General features: G+C 39.3%; 1 long non-coding RNA gene across 1 annotated transcript; it reads right to left on the reverse strand.

Annotated features, from left to right (window-relative positions):
* LOC110405053 lies at positions 2951-9926 on the reverse strand. Its single transcript, XR_002442652.1, has 5 exons — positions 9636-9926; positions 8070-8105; positions 5859-5935; positions 4395-4471; positions 2951-3599 (listed from the first exon to the last, which is right to left on the reverse strand). It is a non-coding gene; the product is annotated as an uncharacterized LOC110405053 (long non-coding RNA).

Below are 11011 nucleotides of genomic sequence, written 5' to 3' on the forward strand. Positions count from 1 at the left end.
AAGTGTATTATGATAGCAGTACTGGCATTTATCTAGACTGTTGATATAAAGGTTTCTAGCCACACAAGCAATGCATATTGCATTATGAAAGTCTGTAATAAACTGCTTGAAATATTACCAGAGTCAGAGGATGTTGGAAAACACTGAGTGAGCCCTGAGGTGGAATGGTTCCTACTGAGTACAGAGCGCTTTGGATCAGGCCTTGGAGAATACTACCTATAAAATAACACGTTTGAAGAACTTAATTGTGATTTCCTCAATGTCACTGTGTCACTCTGAAAACCGGGTGCTTTAGTTCAATGAAAGGTCTCAGCAGCACAGTACAGCTTTTTGTTAAAAGTTTAACTGCTTCAAAGAATTTGGAGATTTCATTTCTATGAAATCGGGCATGGCCTTGAGTTGTACTAAAGGACTTAATGTAATTGTGAGTGTGTAAACACAGTGGCAAGGCTTTGGTTCTTCAGTTTGGTGGGATCGGCTTTATGGCTCTGTAGGAAACTTGCCCAAGAGATCTTTGCTTCCAAAATCAGCTTTGAGCATCAGCCTCCATTGCAGGGTGCCAGGGAGGAGACCTGTGGTGCTTAGCCTGAGTGAAAAATAATAGTGTTCCAAAGCTATCAGTTGTTTCACATCTCCTCTGCTACAGCACACAGCTGGTGGTGACACGGAAATGGGATCCTAGCAAATTGAGGCTGATTTCTCAATAGCATTAAGGAAAAGGGATTCAGATATAAAGGATACAGGTGCAGCACAAGGGGCAGCTACTCTCCTACTGGGCAAGCAAAAAGTTATTGGACTTCAGTCTAATTTTTCTGTGATTTCTTCTGTGACCTTTTACAAGCTACACAGAGTCTGCCCAAGGAAATCACAAAATGATTTCTATTGGCTTCAGTGGGTGAGAGATTAAGGTTCTAATTTCTCTTTGAATCAGTGTTCTCATTAGTAAATTACCAGCCTCAAAGCTTAATGTTTCCAACGCTCTTCAGTATCCTTGAAGGGAAATTGATACTGGAATGTTAACTGTCCTCATTGCCAGCAGCCATATAGCATACAAATCTAGATTAATATGAACATTTCACTGGTGATGACAGCACTGTAAAATCCATACCTACGTTCCTACTACCCTAGAAGAACTAGACAAGAGTCAAAAAGATTAAACGTAATAGCTAAAGAGAAAGTTGATTTCTCAGCAGGTGCCTTGTATTTCCTGCAGGTTTTACTACAGTTTAAGACATTTTCATTTGCTGTCATCAGAGCCTCCGCTAAACTACGAATTTCATTCACAGAGTTAATCAGCAAGTTCACTTTGCCTGGGTTCAAAATTTCTGGAGCTGAACATTCACTTTGTTACAGTACTTGAGGGCTTATAACGTCCAAAAAGCATCATGAACTCAAAGCTCAAGGGAAACTAAAAGTTGCTCATACTGTCAGTGGTCATCTTCTGTATAAAGATCTGAAAGGAAAAGGTGCAAATTTCAGAGTAACCTTCAGTGGAGAAGATACTAAAAGACTGATGGTGAATTTGCTGGTGAGCTAGGTATTTCAAAAAAGGGCAATTCTGAACATTTCCAGCACGAAATCATTAAATCTGAGTGATACAGTGGGTTTACTTTGTTATCTTGGAAATTAATTAACAATTAGCAAATCGTGGAAAACATCTGTCTATAGTTTTTAGCCTTACTTAGATAATAACAGCATTAACCCAGTTACATGTTCTAAAAGCAGTTTTTATTATACTTTTTTTCATCATACGATGTTTGCATCAGGACAAAGGTTTTACACTGTTTAAATGTTATGTGCTAGACTCACTAGAGTATTCCAAACTCTGTAGCTGTGATTTTGGATCAAATGCCTAAAGGAATGTCCTCAAAGCCTCATCTCACATGCCTCCAAACCCCGGAGTTATTGGCTGTTGTGTTGGCTGAGCAGATGAGCCTACATCACAGCTGATGGCGTTTCCCAGCTGTCATTCCTGAAGGACTCAATGTGATGGATGTTATGGTCTGGATTTCATGCAGGACACAGTCCCTTGTGTCTTTCCCACCCAGAAGGCCATGAATTGCATTGCTGAGCTGGGAAGAGGCAGATTGAGGCTGAGCCCTGTTATCTGCTTTGGGAAGGGCTGGGTTCCTGCCTCTGAATGTCCTCCCTGGACTTGGCCACCAGTTATGCAGCAGTAAAGACTTCTCAGTGTTTCTTCTCAAGCTGTTCAGCTTGTATAAATTCAGTGGCCGTAAAGTCTTCATAAACTACTGGAGTAGGGCTTGAAAAGCAGCTGCTTTCCTTTCCCAGTGTGCGTGCTTTAACCTGTAGTCCCCCATAACCACACTTACCCTGGAGCACTAAAGCATTCCTTGTGCCTGAACTCTTGGAAAATGCTAACTAAATCTAGCTATTGTGTAATCCACTGTTTGGAATAAACACCTATCATCTCCCTCATCCCACACTATGCTTCAAAACAACCTCATTTTGCCACCACCAATTAAAAGCCCATCCTTGCTCTATCTCGCATATGGTCATTCATATCCACCCTTTCAAACTATCCACACAATTCCAATACACTCTTCCTAGCCCTCTCTGCATATGATTAACCCAAACTTTGACTCACCAGTCATCCAAAATCCCCCAGTGGGGCATTCAATTGTATATTGGGTGAATGGGTGACTGGTGCTATGCATAAATTTTGTAATAAATGACTTCATCCCTTTATTGGTGATAATTGGAATGGTAATTCTTAGACTGTGACAGATGGTGCAGATATTTTGGAAGACTCAGATGTCAAGAATCTAGGCAGCAGATAAACAATATTTAAAAAATATTAGTGATATCTAAATTGAAAATTTAAATTGTGTGCAAGTCAGAACAGGCTTCATAACCTAAAGGGCAAAATTCGAGCACGTGAGGTAGATATAGATATACAAACCCAGCAAGATTAAAAGCCTGTCTGGAATGGCCATGCCGCTGTCATTATTGGGATTGGAGTTACCCACCTGTCTGTGTGACTATTTTATTTTCCCTTGGTCAAAACACACCTTGGGGCACAATCTTGAGCTGACAGCAATGTTCCCAGGAGAAACAAGTGGATGCTTCAGTAGATCTTTCTCCTTTACACTGGCATGACACATAATATAAATCATAAGCCTTCTTTCTTCCTACTATTACGTGGTACCATTAGTGATGGAATATTATTATTTTCAACAACCATTCATGTACTGCCTGCACCATCTGAATGTCCCAGCTGGAACTGCACAGGTAAAGGCCTCAAATCAATCCTTCCTGCTAACAGCCCAGGGAGCAGGCAAGTGGGTTTCTCACAGAAGGAGAATCCTGACTATCTAGAAGGGTAAAAAGGGTACAGACCTGACTTGGCAGTCTCATTTATTCCATTCCTTGCATTTCTGATTTTGCCTGTTTTGCACCTCAGGCAATTATTTTAGCACTAAATGCAACAGTGCACATGCACATACACTCATACCTTGTACAAAAAGTTTCTTCATAACTATGTCAGCCACGCAAGCCCATCAATAGTTCTCTGCGAGAGGAGGTGAAGGTGTGTATCCAGGAACATTTCTTGGCAATGAGTCCTTATAGCTTCATCCCTGTGAGAATAGAATGTGCCTTTCAGTAGATTAAAAAAGAAACTTCCATCTTCACTGCAGAGTATCACTTGACACGCTTGTTGATTTACTCAACTTATTTTTCATTCCGTAATTCTTCCAGGCTGTGTTCAAATGATCTCACCCTGCATTTGTTTGATGAAGGTTACCAATCTGGAAAATCTATCTACTTCCACCTTCATTATTATGACTGATATTTCTGCTGCTCTGTTTACTTGCCTTTAATTTACTCCAAGGCTAACATTTGTTTTTGGCCTCATCCCCCCATCCCCACCTAGGCAGTGAGAACCTCTGCAAGACAATGAATCCTTGGCTTTGCAATAGTGTAGCATTCTCATCAGTGTAACTTCTCCTCTAGCGGCATCAAGAACTGGAAATACTGAGTGGAGTGGTCAGGACAACTGTAACTGACCCTCAGTGGTCACTGACTTGAGCCACAGCCTGAGAAGTCGATCAGGAGAATCATTTCAAATTGGTGCAAAGTGAATACGAGCAACTGCTCAGCCTCAGCGTTCATTACCCCAACAATAGTTCTGGATTAATTTCTAGTCCCACGGGCCAACAGGCAATGTGGGCAGAGCAGAATCATTCCTGAAGTATTTTAAAAGCCGTCTATTTCCAAAAGTGCTTTATGTTGAATTAAAGCTCGTCCAAACTATTCAACCTGGCCATATTTCTTCACCATTAGTGTTGTATATGTCATCTGTTGTTTCACCACCTGTTAATCCGTCTGTGCTCTAGCTGTAGATTTGATTTATAAAGATGCCTATATCTTACTTGTTTGCTACATGCGCCTGATACAGTTCCAATTGTCGTCTGTCTTCTCATGGAACACCCACCTATTAGTTTAAATTCTGAAAGATAGGAAATAAAAAGAAAAAAAAATTAATTCCCACAACTGTCATTCACACGTTTCTACCTTTTCATCATGACACAACAGGACATTGTTCAAGTACATATTTTGATTTACAATTTTTCACCGCCCCCATTCACTGCTATCAAAAATGAATTTTTAACCATGTGTATATAAACCTGATGATTTGTATTCATAATCAGCTAAGGTTACAAGGAATCTCCTGCTGTGGTTAGTCAAGGTAAAGCAGACTAAAGCAAAACTGCTTTACTCGCAACCTGTAATAATTTCACAACTGTTATTTCTATTTCTTTCAAAGTTCTCGGAAACATTAGGCAGATAAATGACGCCTTTTGATCACCAAGAATGCTCCTTTCTCCAAACATCAGCTTTGCACTGTAAGCATCAATTCCAATAGGGTTTGGGTTTTTTTTGTTTGGTTGTTTGGGGTTTTTTTTGTTTTTTTTTTTTTTACTTTCTTATCTTTGTGCTTATAGATATCTGCTCTTCAGTACTCTTGCTGTTCCAATATGCTAGCAATATTTTTCCCTTTGCTGCCTCATTTAACCTATGTAATAAAGATGCCTGTCATATCATAAAGAAAGCATTTTCCCTAGAAATTTCTATAAAAGTTCATGTCAAACTAGATATTTCTATTGATTTTTTAATAGATATTAGCAGGTTTTCTTCTGCCTTATTTTTAAAAATTGACTTTTAGACCTTCAAGGTTCTTGAAAGAAATATTGCTCTAAGTTGCAATGACCCAATGCAATCTTGACCTGCTCTTTTTCTTCTTTTATCCCTCAGTGCTCCAGTATCCTAACAATTTTTTCTTACGCTTCTTACAATTAGCCCAAAGAAAATTAGAAGAGATAATGGTTAATGGACAACTGACACTGTTAGTGAAGTGCTACAAATGAAAAGGCACTTTCTGAAGTCAGCGAAATAATATTACAGTGACAATAAGCCATGTGGTGCTGGGGAAAAAAAATGGAAGGATACGGAAATTTTCCTCAATCAAAACACTTGCATAACTTCAGAACACTCATCTCTGTGTGGCACTTACTCAGGTCACACCTTGAAGAACCTATCTATCCCTCTATATTTGCAGTGAAATAACACTGAAGGTTTCACGATAAACAAGATTGACAGAAGAGGAACATCACCTTAGGAAGTAGCATTCCAGGAATACTGGAGTATAACCCCTCTTTGGTAGACTGCCTGTAGCTCCCCAGTGCTCAGTGAGCATGGAGAACCTTTTATTTTACTTTTGTTTTGGCTCTAAAAGTAGTAACACCAAACTTAACATAGTCACTTTCAGAATATGATCCCATACATAAAAAGAGAGAGTAAAACTCTCGAGCAGGCCACTTCCATTATTTACTCACCTAACCAAGCTTAGTTGGGAACACCCTCAAATGTGGTTCAGAACAGTGTATGTCTTCATCTGGGAAAAAGATCAATTCTGTTGTGGAAACACAGTGCACAGCATGAGGTCACAACAATCAATTCAATCAGGCTTTGGTAAAACTATCCTTTACTCTGCAATCCAGGAGCATCAAAGCTAATTAAGATTTTTCTCAGCTTTCATGAATGTATTAGTAGTGAATACTTGTGTAGAAGCTACGCATAGCTCAATAATCCTATCACATTGGCATTATTAATAGGACAGGTATGTGCCTTTGCGTTGATTGATCATAAAACCTATTAAACCAGATTGTATCGTGCCTTCAGTTACCCCTGAGAAAGAGCAGCAATTTCTAAGCAAGTAACAGATTCAACATATGAAGGTCTTTTCAGCTTCCAAGTGACTGTGACTAGAGAATTACAATGACACATTTTAAATAACGTGTGGTCTACAGGATTATGGAGTGCCTAAAACCAAGGACTAAGTGTCCTGGATGAGGAAGACCCAGACTCTTTCAGCTCAAACCAACTTTGTGGGGTAAGCAGTAACACCAGGTCGGGGGGGGAGGGGGTAAAAATTGCCTAAGCATGAACTAATCCACTCTGCAAGAGGGAGAATTTCCATTACTCTCTTCACCCTGCTCCACACACATAAAAACCTGCTGCGCAGTGCAAGCCTATTTATTTAAATAAATCTGCGAGTTGTTTCAGGTGGGATATGAGTAAACAAACCAAGCACTTTCCAAAGCATGCTGGAGAAGAACAATATTTTGCTATTTCCCTCTACAGGCTTTGTGTTCTACACAGAGAAATAAAACAGGACTTCATCCTTTTCAGCAGCCTTGAAAACTTTTGCTTATTCATGCCTCCTTACAGCAGAGGACAGATAATCATCCAGAAAGGGGAAAGCAACATTCAAATGCTGTGGAGAGAATATACAGTCAGATGAGTTCCATGTGAACAATAATAAAAAAAAAATATATAAGGAAAAAGCACTTTGTTCCTCTGGAGACTCATCTTCTTGATGCACTATTTCCACAAGATCTTCTAATTGCTTCTTGTGGGATTGAAGTGTTTTCTCTTGCAACCTCGGTTTAGACATTTCTTATGTTGGTTGGTAGGTGGTTGTTCTATGTTCTTGTTTATTTTTAGGTTTGAAGAATTATTTTCTTATACTTTTTTTCCCCATACCTCACATTTTCTTGTTCACGTTGTTACTATCAATGAAATTTAAGTGTATACAACGCTGTGAAGCTGAATTCTCTTTTATAGCCATACTTTCTTATACAGTGGGACAGCAGTGAAAGCTGCCAGCTAATCAGTTCTGAAGCCTTGCATGCAGGCAGGAAGATATGCCATTAATTATCCATTGAGGTGTATAAAAAACGTGAATTCATTTTCCATTCTGCACTGCATTTCTTCTCTAGTTGCACTATCTTTATTAGAACTATATAAAAGACAGCTAAAGGGGGAAGAAGAATGCTGTGTAAGAAGCCATGCTGTGCAAAACCTGAAGCAGCGAACATAGGCGTTACGGCTAAGAAAGGAGAGAGGTTCAGACAGGTCAGCCTGGTCCAGGGACTCTGATCCCATCAAGGCCCCTCACAGAGCACAGCTGCATCAGCGCCCAGCTGCACTTCAGAAGAGAAATGCAGTTTTACAGCCCACATCCCTCCTGAGCTCGATGGCATACTACGGTGGCTTCCTCATCCATCCAGGTCCAGCTCTTCATTGACAGCTGGCATGCGACAAATTGTGAAGTTAAGGCCTCAGAACTAATTAAGACATTCTTTCGCAATGCCACGATGATGAGAAACACAATGAGCTTTCACCTCCCTTCACAGGGCTTTGACTGAATGGGTTAAAAACGTTCCGTTATTGTTCATGGGGCTGAGCAAATCACCCATCATTAATAATGCATTAATCTAATTTCAGCACTTTTGCTCTGTGAAATGTTTCTGAATAGATAGAAAAGTATTTCTTTCAAAGACTATTGGTGCTCGAGAACACAGTAACAGATATTGTATCCGCAAATAATAGTTACAAAAACCAAGTCATACTGTAAATTAAGAAAGACTCATATTACCTCAGCATATGCTAATTGAAAAGCACGTAAGAAGTTACTTCAAAAAAAATTTTTATAGTTAAAATGACTGTGTTAAGAGTAGTTTGTGCAACTGAAGCTCACTTACCAAGTACTTGAGGAAAGTCATCGTGAAGGGCAGAGGCTGAAATAAAAATTAATTATTTCTTAGCATGCCAGTAAAATTAATGTTATCACTTGATCTGCCCTAATTAACAGTTCTGTAGCTTTTTAGGATAGATGATACCATCTCATGTATACAAAGGCCATATACTTTCATCCCAATATCGAGCTGCTCTCAAACAAATTGCCTGTGTTTAACTAAAACATGTCTCAGGATTACATCAAATCTTTTATTTCCATCAATGCAATTCTGTTATTTCCCTCGAAGCACTCTGTGTAGGAGGTTCAAACAGAGGGAAAAACAACAACCATCGAGGTAATGTGAGAAGACACAGAATGAAAATGTGTCTAGATCCCCACCTGAAAAGAAATTGCCTTTCTGGTAAGTAGCAGAGATCAAATGAGGCAGAAAGAGCCCGACTGCCCACCAGTCTATTAAGGGCAACGAGAGTCAATGGAAGATCAATACGTTCTGCGTAAAGCCTTGAAATAGACCTCTCATGTGCATAATTAGCCATTCTTGGAAGTGTCAAAATACTTCACGCTAAAACACTCTCACATATGTGTTTGAGAGGACAGCCAGTGCTCATGCCCACATAAACTCAGGCTGACCAGCAGGTGGGACAGGAATAGAAAAGTGGAAGAGTGATGACAATATATCATAAGTGTCATTCATTCTTTCCACTTGGCGAGAGCATGAATTAAAACTTCCAGGCATACGCCTGGAAACCAGGAACGAGCTCATGTTTTTCAGCTCCTGCAGCGCAACAGACAAAACCTTGTTGCTTTAAGAAGCATCACTAAAACTCCCTGCATGACAAGCAAAAAGCAGCTTTAAAAAATGGTGGCTGATTAATTATCCTCCTGGCATTAGTTCGTAACTCTCAGGAACTCTGAATGAAGATGTATGCATGGATTGTTTACAGATGTTTGTATTTCTAGCTGCAGAAAGTCCAAACACACCAGTATAAAAAGCAGCTATTGTTCATACACAGCAAATAGGCTTTTACTTTGCAGTTAATAATCTGCAAACAGATTTATTCCCTGAGTAGTTAGCTATCCTCTGAACAGCAATAGCTTTTCCAACCAGGCTGGGATTCCTGCCTTAATGAATGAAGGAACTAAAATATACAGTTACGTTTCTTTCTTTCTTTTCTTAACACTCTTTTGACATTAGATTGACATTTGAAAATGATCATTACAAGTCTCTTCCTCACCCTCAGGGTGGGATAGTGCATACAGTGCATACATTCTGCTATAATGTATATAGCATTTAGTGCTCAGGACTCTCAACGTATTTATCAATAACCAATTTTTGTGTTATCATTGATCTGCTGCATACTGGGACTGCTGTCCTTGCACAGCAGTAGCAGCTCAAATTCAATCTTTTCTTCTCCATCTCTCAGTGGATTAAGTCCCCAGCATACACACGATACACTCTCTTTAAGAAGATTATATGCCACTGGTAGCAGACAAAATAAAAACAATAAGAACCAAAAAGAACAATAAAAAGGCAATTTGTTTAAAAAATGATGAGGAATTATAGACTAACCATCCACAGCTCTGTGCCCATAAAGGTGCCCAAATAAGCTGTCAAACCTGCCCACGGCACGGGGTGGAACTGGATGATCACTGAGGTCCCTTCCAACCCAAGCCATTCTGTGGTTCTAAGGAAAACACAGGCAACAACATCATGTTTGTTCTTAACTGTAAGAATCAAGATGCAAGAAAAAAGTATAACCTCAGACACCCGTTTTAATTTCCAGACAACACTTCTTATTTCTGAGAACAATGAGTACATAGGTCCGGCCTTGCACTGTTGATTCTGTGGACTTGTCTCCACATGTAAATATCTGCAGAATAAGAGCCAAAGGTTTCTTTAAATTGGATGCTTAGTAGCCAGCAGATATTTGTTATCATTCTTCACAAAGTCCTGCTTTTGTGAAATAAATACACAAAGGCAAATTTTGTATTTCACTTTGTTGCACTCATTTTATGAGATATTTGGGTTTAGTGGTACTTCGTTGGTTTATTATTGTGTTTTCACCCAATAGTTCTTCTACAGATTTATAGTAAAAAAAAAAAAACTAAGGACACTTTGTACCTAACCCTTTCATAAAAAATGATTGAAAAGTTCAGCTGAATATGCTCAGCGCATTTTTTCCCTTGTCATCCTTCACAGATTTATTTCTCTCCATTCCATCGAAAAATATTGTTTTGTTTAAGAAGAAAAAAAACCTATCCTAGTGACAATTTGCATAATATGTTAATGCTGATATGCAACGAGACATCTGGATGGCATTTTAATATCTCATTCTCATTCAAACAACTAGAAACCACACAGATGGTAGAGACAATTTTAAGAGCATTGTTGTAAACAAATAAGGCAGCCAGGAAATCAAACACTCTAAGATAGGCTTTAGAACCTCCACAGCTTTCTGTGTGAGAATATGCATATGACATGTTTTGACTGCAAGAGAGAGCCGCCTTCTTCAGTTTCAGATAAACTAAGAAGCAAATGCAGAATTTTTAATTGACATTGGAAATCTTTTATGGGAAATTTCTTACCCTCCCCAGCATAGCTGGCACCACAGATCGCACTCAGCGCTTGAGAGATTAAGGTATCTGAGGCTCAGGATGCTGCTGGACAGACTGCACGCCTTGTTTTCATTTCACAACAGAAATATGAAAAATCCTGATTCCTTCAGGAAGAAGACGCATCAATTTTGTTTTCATACTTTACATAATAACGTACCTTCTAATAGTTATTTGCCTCTGTTCTTAAAAATTCCTCCGTATGAAGTTGCACAGGACTCAGTAGCTCCCTGCAGGCCTCTTTAATCCGCTGCCTGTTTGTACCTCCTTGTAGTTAGGTAACCTTCCTGAGCTAGAGGAACTACCACAAGTGCCAATGTTTTGGATCTATTC

Source organism: Numida meleagris, chromosome 11 (assembly GCF_002078875.1).
Source record: "Numida meleagris isolate 19003 breed g44 Domestic line chromosome 11, NumMel1.0, whole genome shotgun sequence".
Classification (NCBI taxonomy): Eukaryota; Metazoa; Chordata; class Aves; order Galliformes; family Numididae; genus Numida; species Numida meleagris.